The sequence below is a fragment of the Schistocerca cancellata genome, chromosome 7 (genome assembly GCF_023864275.1).
Source record: "Schistocerca cancellata isolate TAMUIC-IGC-003103 chromosome 7, iqSchCanc2.1, whole genome shotgun sequence".
Classification (NCBI taxonomy): domain Eukaryota; kingdom Metazoa; phylum Arthropoda; class Insecta; order Orthoptera; family Acrididae; genus Schistocerca; species Schistocerca cancellata.
Window position 1 is genome coordinate 478,325,232 of NC_064632.1, and position 12,061 is coordinate 478,337,292.

Genomic DNA, 12,061 nt, shown 5'->3' on the forward strand with positions numbered 1-12,061 from the left:
CAACTATTGGACAATCTCAATGAAATCGGCTAAAACTCCAGACTACAAGACCTCAGATCACAGGAGATGAAAATGGTCTCCTCCAGACCCAAGTGCAAAAGCCCTCCCCCAGTATCAAAGTACTTAAAAGATCTCTTCTCTGATTGGCCAAATAGCACAGAAGCCATTCAGCATCCTATTTCATTTCATCTAACCCAGTAATCTCACCCTTTTGACCAATCCCAGTTCTGAAATCAATTTCCACAAAAATTAGCACTAATGCATTCAAAAAAGCAATTTAAGTAAAAATAACCTCATCTCTACCTACCTGATGGGCTTAAGTAAACATAAAATTGCTAAAATACTGGAAACTCACTATTTTACAATCCTCAAATTCCCTCATGTCTGTAAATAACATCAACATTGCACAGTCAGATTCCCATTCTCATTCACACTTACTTGGTAATTTCTACATCTACATACTCCACAAGTCACCATTCAATGTGTGGCAGAGGGTACCCTGTACTATTACTAGTCATTTCCTTTCCTGCTCCACTCTCAAATAGAGCGAGGGGAAAAACGCCTGTCTATCTGCCGCCATATGAGCCCTAATTTCTTGTATCTTATCTTTGTGGTCCTTAAGCAAAATGTATGTTGGTGACAGTAGAGTTGTTCAGCAGTCAGCTTCAAATGTCAGTTCTCTAAATTTTCTGAATAGTATTTCTCAAAAAGAACATTGCCTTGCCTCCACAGATTCCCATGTGAGTTCCTGAAGCATCTCCATAACACGTGTTATTTGGACGTACTGGTAACAAATCTAGCAGCCTGCCTCCGAAATTCTTCAGTGTCTTCCTTCAGTCCAACCTGGTGTGGATCCCAAACAGTCAATAACAGCTCGCACCAGTGCCCTCTTTCCTAAAATTCTCCCAATAAACTTCACCCCCTACTACAGTTCTCAAATGTTTGTTTCATTTCGGATCATTTTACAATGTTACACCCAGTCATTTAAATTACTTCACTGTGTCAAGCAGGACACTAGTAATACTGAATGTTATGGGTTTCCTCACACACACACACACACACACACACACACACACACACACACACACACAGGGGGCTAGTGGAAAAGGAGAGAAGTAAAAAGACTTGGTGCATTGGTGGAATGATGGCTGTGTAGTGCTGGAATGTGAACAGGGAAGGGACTGGATGGGTGAGAAAAATAACTAACAAAGGTTGAGGCCAGGAGGGTTACAGGAATGTAGGATATATTGCAGGGAGAGTTCCCACCTGTGCAATTCAGAAAAGCTGGTATTGGTGGGAAGGATCCATACAGCACAGGCTGTGAAACAGTCATTGATATGAATGATGTTGTCATGCAGCATGCTCAGCAACAAGGTGGTGCACTTGTTTCTTGGCCACAGTTTGTCAGTGGCCATTCAAGTGGACAGACGGCTTGTTGGTTGTCACGCACACACAGAATGCAGCACAGTGGTTGCAGCTTATCCTGTAGATTACTTGACGGGTTTCATAGGTAGCCCTGCCTTTGATGGGACAGATGATGTTTGTGACTGGACTGGAGTAGGTGGTGGTGGAAGGATGCATGGGATACGTCTTGCATCTAGGCCTGTTACAGGGATATGAGTCACGAGGTAAGGGATTGGGAACAGGGGTTGAGTAGGGATGGATGAGTATATTGTGTAGACTCTGTGGACAGCAGAATACCACTACGGGAGGGTGGGAAAGCTAGTGGGCAGAACATTTCTCATTTCAGGGCATGATGAGAGGTAGTCAAAACCCTGGCAGAGAATGTAATTCAGTTGCTCTAGTCCTGGGTGGTACTGAGTTACAAGGGGAATGCTACTCTGTGGCCAGACGGTGAGACTTTGGGAGACTGGGAAGATAAGATATGGGAGATTTGTTTTTTTACAAGCTTGGGAGGATAATTAGGTCTGTGAAGGCCTTAGTGAGATCCTTTGTATATTTCAAGAGGGACCACATGTCAAACTTGTACAAAAACAAATCTCCCATGATTTATCTTTCCAGTCTCCCACAACCTCCCAAAGTCTCACAGTCCAGCCACAGAGAAGCATTCCCCTTGTAACTCAGTACCACCCATGACTGGAGCAATGGTATTACATTCTCCGCCAGGGTTTCGACTACCTCTCATCATGCCCCTACACAACCCCTGCTCCAAATACATTACCTCATGACACATATCCCTGTAATAGATCTAGAAGCAAAACCTGTCCCATGCATCCTCCCACCACCACCTACTCCAATCTGGCCACAAAAATCATCCATCTCATCAAAGCTATGAAACCCGTCATGTAATCTACAAGCTAAGCTGCAACCACTGTGCTGTATTCTATGTGGGCATAACAACCAGAAAGGTGCCTGTCTGCATGAATGGCCTCTGACAAACTGTAGCCAAGAAACAAGTCGACCACCCTGTTGCTGAGCTTGCTGCACAACACAACATCCCACATTTCAATGACAGCTTCACAGCCTGTGCCATATGGTTCCTTCACACCAACACCAGTTTTTCTGAATTGCGCAGGTGGGAACTCTCCCTGTGATATATTCTACATTCCCGTAACCCTACTGGACACAACCTTCATTAGGTTTTTTTTTTTTTTTTTTTTTTTTTTTTTTTTTTTTTTTTTTTTTTTTTTTTTTCTCACCAATCCAGCCCCTTCCCTGTTCCCATTCCATCACTACACAGCCCTCATTCCACCAACGCACTGTAATCTACCCCTCCCTCCTTTGTTGTTTTTGCTACTATCGTCAATGGTAAAGTCACTTCAGAAAATTTTGAGCAGAGTAAGATTTACAATAAACTTTTTGCTTATCTTCTTTTCTCACACAGTTGGCTCCAGTTCTTCATATCTAGGGGTCTGATTATTGAAGCTGAAATTTTGACATTTTAGGTTCTCATGTTCCAATTGATGTAAATAAATTTGAAGAATACCTGAGCAGATTTTTTGTTCTCTTGATGTTTAATTGTGATACATATAGCTGTATCATAGGTGCAACCATGATGGAGAGGTATCTGTTGAGAGTCCAGACAAACCTGTGGTTCCTGATGAGGGGCACCAGCCTTTTCAGTAGTTGCAGGGGCAACAGTCTGGATGATTGACTGATCTGGCCTTGTAACATTAACCAAAACTGTCTCCCAAAGTCTCACTGTCCAGCCACAGAGAAGCATTCCCCTTGTAACTCAGTACCACCCACGACTGAAGCAACAGTATCACATTCTCCACCAGGGTTTTGACTACCTCTCATCATGCCCCAGTTTTACTGTATGGTTAAATGACGACAGTGACGTCTTGGGTAAAATATTACGGAGGTAAAATCGTCCCCCATTCGGATCTCTGGGCAGGGACTACTCAGGAGGATGTCATTATTAGAAAAAAGAAAACTGGCATTCTATGTATCGGAGTGTAGAATGTCAGATCACTTAATTGGGTACATAGGTTAGAAAATTTAAAAAGGGTAATGGATAGAATGACAGTTTCACTCTGCAGCGGAGTGTGCACTGACAGGAAACTTCCTGGCAGATTAAAACTGTGCGCCGGACCGAGACTCAAACTCGAGACCATTGCCTTTCGCAGGCTAGTGCTCTACCAACTGAGCTACCCAAACATGACTCACGCCCCGTCCTCACAGCTTCACTTCTGCCAGTAGCTCGTCCCCTACCTTCCAAACTTTACAGAAACTCTCCTGCGAACCTTGCAGAACTAGTGCTCTTGAAAGAAAGGATATTGCAGAGGCATGGCTTAGCCACAGGGTAGCTCAGTTGGTAGAGCACTTGCCCGCAAAAGGCATAGGTGCCAAGTTCGAGTCTCGGTCCGGCACACAGTTTTAATCTGCCAGGAAGTTTCAGGGTAATGGATAGGTTAAAGTTATATATAGTGGGAGTTAGTGAAGTTTAGTGGCAGGAGCAACAAGACTTCTGGTCAGGTGAATACAGGGTTATAAATACAAAACCAAATAAGGGTAATACAGGAGTAGGTTTAATAATTAATAAAAAAAAAAATAGAAGCACAGGTAAGCTACTATGAACAGCATAGTGAACACATTATTGTAGCCAAGAGAGACATGAAGCCCACTCCTACCACAGTAGTATAAGTTTATATTCCAGCTGGCTCTGCAGATGATGAAGAGATTGAAGAAATGTATGATGAGATAAAAGAAATTATTCAAGTAGTGAAGAGAAAAGAAAATTTAATAGTCATGGGGGACTAGAATTCGATAGTAGGAAAAGGAAGAGAAGGAAAAGTAGTAGGTGAATATGGAATGGGGGTAAGGAATGAAAGAGAAAGCCACCTGGCAGAATTTTGCACAGAGAATAATTTAATCATAGCTAACACTTAGTTCAAGAATCATGAAAGAAGGTTGTATATGTGGAAGAGGTCTGGAGACACTGGAAGGTTTCAGATAGATTTTATAATGGTAAGACAGAGATTTAGGAACCATGTTTTAAATTGTAAGACATTTCCAGGTGCAGATATGGACGCTGACCACAATCTGTTGGTAATGAACTGTAGATTACAACTGAAGAAACGGCAAAAAGGTTGGAATTTAAGGATATGGGACCTGGATAAAATGAAAGAACCATAGGTTGCAGAGAGTTTCAGGGAGAGCATTAGGGAACAACTGACAAAAATGGGGAAAATAAATACAGTAGAAGAAGAATGGGTAGCTTTGAGAGATGAAATAGTGAAGGCAGCAGGGGATCAAGTAGGTAAAAAGATGAGGGCTACTAGAAATCCTTGAATAACAGAGGAGATACTGAATTTAGTTGTTGAAAGGAGAAAATACAAAAATGCAGTAAATGAAGCAGGCAAAAAGGAATAAAATGATCTCAAAAATGAGATCGACAGAAGGTGCAAAATAGTTAAGCAGTGATGGCTAGAGGACAAATGTAAGGATGTAGAGGTGTATGTCACTAGGGGTAAGATAGAAACCGCCTATTGGAAAATTAAAGGGACCTTTGGAGAAAAGAGAACCACTTGTATGAATATCGAGAGCTCAGATGGAAAACCAATTTTAAGCAAAGAAGGGAAAACAGAAAGGTGGAAGTGATATATAGAGGGTCTATAAAAGGGCAATGTACTTGAGGACAATATTATGGAAATGGAAGAGGATGTAGATGAAGATGAAATGGGAGATATGATACTGCATGAAGAATTTAACAGAGCACTGAAAGACCTAAGTCGAAACAAGACCCCAGGAGTAGACAACATTCCATTAGAACTATTGATAGCCATGGAGGAGCCAGCCCTGACAAAACTCTATCATCTGGTGAGCAAGATGTATGAGACCCTCAGTCTTCAAGATGAATATAATAATTCCAACCCAAAGAAAGCAGGCGTTGACAGGTGTGAAAATTACTGAACTATCAGTTTAATAAGTCATGGCTGCAAAATACTAACACGAATTCTTTTCAGAGAAATGGAAAAACTGACAGAGGCCGACCTAGGGGAAGATCAGTTTGGATTCCATAGAAATGTTGGAACACTTGAGGTAATACTGATCCTACGAATTATCTTAGAAGATAGATTAAGGAAAGGCAAGCCTACATAGACTTAGAGAAAGCTTTTGACAATGTTGACTGGAATACTCTCTTTCAAATTCTGAAGTTGGCAGGGGTAAAATACAGGGAACAAGAGGCTATTTACAATTTGTACAGAAACCAGATGGCAGTTACAAGAGTCAAGAGGCATGAAAGGGAAGCATTGGTGGGGAAGGGAGTGAGACAAGGTTGTTATTCAATCTGTATATTGAGCAAGCAGTAAAGGAAACAAAAGAAAAATTTGGAGTATGAATTAAAATTCATGGAGAAGAAATAAAAACTTTGACATTTGCTGATGACATTGTAATTCTGTCAGTGATAGCAAAGGACCTGGAAGAGCAGCTGAATGGAATGGACAGTGTCTTGAAAGGAGGATATAAGATGAACATCAACAAAAGTAAATTGTGGATAATGGAATCAGGTGATGCTGAGGGAATTAGATTAGGAAATGATACACTTAAATTAGTAATGAGTTTTGCTATTTGGGAAGCAAAATAACTGATGATGGTAGAAGTAGGGAGGATATAAAATGTAGACTGGCAATGGCAAGGAAAGTGTTTCTGAAGAAGAGAAATTTGTTAACATCGAGTATACATTTAAGTCTCAGGAAGTCTTTTCTGAAAGTATTTGTATGGAGTGCAGCCATGTATGGAAATGAAACATGGACAATAAATAGTTTGGACAACAAGAGAATAGGAGGTTTCAGAATGTGGTGCTACAGAAGAATGCTGAACATTAGATGGGTAGATCATGTAACTAATGAGGAGGTACTGAACAGAATCAGGGAGAAGAGGAATATATGGCACAACTTGACTAGAAGAAGGGATCAGTTGGTAGGACATGTTCTGAGGCATCAAGGGATCACCAGTCTAGTATTGGAGGGCAGTGTGGAGGGTAAAAATCATAGAGGAAGACCAGGAGATGAATACATTAAGCAGACTCAGAAGGATGTAGGTTGCAATAGTTACAGGGAGATGAAGCTTGCACAAGATAGAGTAGCATGGAGAGTTGTATCAAACCAGTCTCTGGACTGAAGACCACAACAACACATTTGCATCACATTTTACTATATCACTCTGTCTTTTGAATTTTTACATTAATAAAGCCATAATTACATTGTTCGTCCAAAATACAAAAACATGTCCAACCACATCAGAGGCTACCTCACTCTGCAGTAGTAACAATATTTCAAAGTGTTTCCAGTCTTTCTTGACAAATGAATTTCTAGTAGTTTATATTATTATTTTATAAATGAATCCAGAAATAAACATAATAAACAGTAGCAGATTGCACAATTAATAATAGAAATTGCCAAATATTTCATAATTTCAAATGTTTCCAAAAGAAGAATTTTAACTGTACATTGAGAGCTAGTACATATTGATTGTGACAGCAAAAGTAAAGTAATTCAATTTCATAGTTTTTAGCTTGAAATATAACACATTGTGTACAAAATTATATGAAATTCCAAAAATATTTCTGGCATTGACTACTTCTGTTGAGAAAAAATAATGCTAGAGGAGGATGTCCCTTTACAATATCCCCCCCACAAAATTTGGAAACTATGTGTTAACAATATTTTGTGATCTACTACAAGGTTTGCCAAACATTGTACAAATTGATACCAAAAGACAGAATACAGATAAATAGAAATATCTCATATATGACATATTACAGAAAACATAAGGAAAATATCTAGTATACAAGTCATAGTGAATACATATATCAAGACATGAAATTCAGATTTTGAGATCTGTGGTACATTCTGTCACAAGCCAATGATACAAAGTCAAAACTACAACATTACAGCAGTAAACTATAGAAATAAGTGCAGAGACAGTGTAAGTTGCTAGGATCACAAACTGCAAGTTTACATCTATAGAATCACACCTTCAGAATCTTCAATGGGGAAGAAAAAAAATTGATAGTATCAGTGTATGATAAGCAAGCCTACTTGAAAAACTCACAACAGCAGGTACTGACCAGAAGAATGTACTCAATAATGAGGAGGAAAATAACACAAAATCAATCAGCCACATAAACCAAAGTTGCAAGGATATGTTGACTCATGAAAGGACAAAAAATGAAAAAATGTTAGGGCCTAAGCTTATGATGTGGGGACTGACCCATGACTCCATGCCACACCAGGTACAGACCAGAAGAAATGTTTCAACACAAAAAAATGAATAAAGTCACAATCATACATCAATAAGTTCAGTCATATGTAAAGAGTAATTATAGGAAACATCTAGCCTCAATAAATAGTTGCACACTGTCCTTCAGAGCGCGCACGCACACGGGCGCGCGCACACACACACACACCCACACACACACACACACACACACACACACACACACACACACACACACATACACACAGAGAGAGAGGGGGGGGGAGAGAGAGAGAGAGAGAGAGAGAGAGAGAGAGAGAGAGTCACAATAGCTTGAGGACCAAAATCAGTGTGTGAAATCAGAAATGTATACAAGGTGTGACAATAAAGTAATAAGACTATTGTGAAAAAAAAAATGTTGCTTACCGTTTTAGTCAAGTTTAGTGTTGTATCCTTCAAAGTAGTTCCCTTCTGATTGCACACACTTTTTCCAGCACTTCTGCCATTGATGGTAACATTTCTGGAACTCATCTTCTGTAATATCACCCAAGACCCTCGTCACAGCTTTTTGGACATCTTGTGTTGTTTGAAAATGGTGTCCCTTGACCACCGTTTTGATTCTTGCAAATAGAAAAAAAGTCGCACAGAGCAATATCTGGTGAATAAGGTGGCTGTGGTAGTACTGAAATTTGTTTTGAGGTTAAAAATTGCTGTACTGAGAGAGCAGTATGGGATGACACACAATCATGATGCAGAATCCAACTATCAGCGATGTTGGCATGGACACAAAGAACTCTTTCACAAAGCCTTTCTAAAATTTATTTGTAGTAGTATTGGTTAACTGTTTGTCCAGGAGGCACCCACTCTTTATGAACAATTCCCTTGGAATCAAAGAAGCACACAAGCATGCATTTCACTTTTGACTTCGATATGTGAGCTTTTTTTGGTCTGAGTGATCCCTTTGAGCACCATTGTGAATTTGGGCGTTTTGTCTCTGGATTGTACTGAAAAATTTCCGTTTCCTCTAACAGATTGGCTGCCACATTTTTCCATGTTTCTCACTGTTGTGGTGTGAGATTTTTGGGGGCCCTTTTTGCACAAATCTTTCTCATATCAAGATTGTCAGTTATTATTAGACAAACCATTTCTCAAATTGATGTTCAGTTCTTCTGCAATCATTTTCATGGATAATCTTTGGTCAGATCATACAAGTTCATGCACCCTGGCCAAGTAGACATCCATCTGTGAGGTTGATGGTCATCCACTGCGGTCTTCATCTTCAACATTCGTTCTACCTTCACTAAACATTTTATGCCAACTAAAAACTTGAGCTCTTGACATAACCTCCTCTCCAAAAGCCTCCTGAAGCTTACCATAAGTTGTTGTCTCCTTTTCACCCAATTTAATGCAAAAAGAAATGGCATACCGTTGCGCAATATTATGTGGTTCCATTTCCATGACGAGAGACACAAACACATGTTAACTTATTACAGCACAACTCATGACTGAGCAGTTGCATCGATGTGCTGCTTGGACTAGAAGCAGCTTATAGACCAAGGTCAAAGATATTGTGCCTACACAAACCTGCAGGGTTGCCACATCTTGTGAAGAAAATCAGTCTCATTACTTTATTGTCACACCTCGTACATCTTGTTATACTGTCTCTACTTGTAAATGTCTTCCACACTATTTGCCACTTGTTCATAAAAACTAACCTATATACATAGAGGCGTAGAAGATTCATTTACAAATGATAAAAAAACACATACTGATTTCAGGTTACATAATGTACTGGGAAGTTAATCCCCCTAATGAAAAAAAGTACATTTATGTGGAATAACACTGTCCATGGCAGTAACTGTTTTTCTAAACAAATAGTTCTATGAATTCTGCATACAGGGTAATTTCTTGGCTAACAATTTACAAATCTCAGTCACGACACTGATGTAGCTGACAGATGCTTGAGTTCATTACCCAGCACCTATAATCTCTTGTAAGTCGAATGGACCAGCAAGGGTACAGCCATATGCCAGTCTGGGAATGGATCCACCCATATGTTTCAGTTTTCTCCCTAGATTTCTCATCAAATGCTCCAGCAGATAAGTTACTTCTTATCTAGCATTCACATCAAATCCGGCAACATTGTGTTGTGCTAAGTATGCTGTTCAGTACCTCCCTCACATCACATGGCATATGATCTGCCTATATGTTTATTAAAAGGGAAAAAAACAAGTTTACAGAGTTTATGTCAGAATGGATAAAAAGTGTTCACACATGATACTTTAGTAAACAGAGCTAAACACAATGAAAAGATGAACTATACACAGATGTACTAAGATACTGTTCCTAATGTTTATAATACAAGATATGAAAGTTTATTACCAGATATTTAATGGCACTTATTTCAAAACTGTTAAAGCATCTTCTCATTTAGTATCATGGCATATATGTATCAAATTCTAAAGCACAAATCTATTACAAAACGTAATAATATAGTTGTATGAATCTGCAAACATAGTATGACATAGCTTTAAACTCTGTCAATAGATACGACAGAACTTTAAACATCACATCATCTTACATACTTCATTCCTGACAAAAGAAAACAGAATTATATAGTTGTATGAACCTGCAAACATAGTGTTATATTTTCTTCCAGACTAGGAATCGTCACGCATTCATGTTCAATGGTCTTGTCTTCTATACTAAGAGTTAACAGTTCTTGAGATTTTAACAATTGGCTTTGCTTACCAGTAGCTCCTCTTATCTTTACACCTATAATGGACATTTCCACAAAATTCTTAATATACATGATCTTGTTCCTAAATCGTTCAGATATACATCAAATTGGGTTACCTGTATCAATCAAACAGTTACCTTCCCACTGATCAGTCTTAATTTTAATATAAGAAGACCCAACATCTGAATCATCTTCTCTGTTGTCTGACACTTCCTGCAAAAGACCAGCCTCAATTTCATCAAATGCTACATCCACAATGTATTTACAGCCCTTTATCAAGTTTACTAGTATCATAGCATACTTTGGTTACTCATGTTGTCAGGTAAAGATTGAACACAATGAATATATTCCATGGCACAACTAACATCCTGGTTGCAAAAGTAAAACAAAACACATTACTGTCAAAATTATGCTTCCTTCTTATATCCTCTTTCACTTCATTCCACCAATATGGATAAAAATTCTGCCTAACAACAGCTAACTTATTCCGAGATGCACATTTATCTATGTTATCATCAATCTGGTCCTAAACAAAATTCAAGAAATTTTCACCTTTATTCTCTAGGCTCACAGATTACTCATCTTCACTGTTTGTATCATTACTTTGCATGACATTAATAAGAAACTGTTTTGACTGGACTGGTATTCCATGACTCTCACTTACATCACTTACCTTACCTGTATTGTCAACATCATTCACAAATAACTCTGAAACTTCATTATTCTTAAACTCCACAAATACCTGATACTCATCATCATCATATTCCTCAAAAATTACTTCATCAAAAACATCACTAACAATACAAGCCTCATCTCCACTAAAGTCACTTACCTCACCTACATTCATTTGCAATAAACCACCAGTCTCAGACTTATCAACCTCAGTTACTTCACAGCTCTCATTCACATCTACATCAAAATATCACCTAGGTCAGATCCTATACAGTCATCACCTGATTTGCATACATCAATAACACTGTTTTCTGACCAATAGTAGAAGTCATTAGTACATACATAAAAATTCTCACTATTCTCACATTGTTTTGTGATTAGCACCTACATTACCATAATTAAACATAGTATTGCAAAACTTTTGATCAAAACATAAATGAGAACTCTTATATTCCTTCTGTTGAATTTCAGATACACATGCCATATCATTAACACTGTTATTCGTGTGTAATTGCAAATGTAGCTTGGGGGTCCTGTGCTTGCTGTGTTTCCTCGCCCAAAACTGTGGACCTTTATTGAGGAGAACTGCCATTTCCCAAGTAGTTACTTCTATGATTGTTTCTTCATGATTATCCCATTATTCAAATCCTGCTGATGTTCAAAATTTCTCTCTCTATTGACACTTTGATCCTGATAGAAGTTATCATTATCTCCATTTCTGTAATTACTCCCATTGTGATTTCTATCACTCCAATTCTTTTTTCCCCCTAAGGTAAGTCTTTCCGCTCCCGGGACTGGAATGACTCCTTACCCTCTCCCTTAAAACCCACATCCTTTCGTCTTTCCCTCTCCTTCCCTCTTTCCTGATGAGGCAACAGTTTGTTGCGAAAGCTTGAATTTTGTGTGTATGTTTGTGTTCGTTTGTGTGTCTGTCGACCTGCCAGCACTTTCATTTGTTATGTCACATCATCTTTGTTTTTAGGT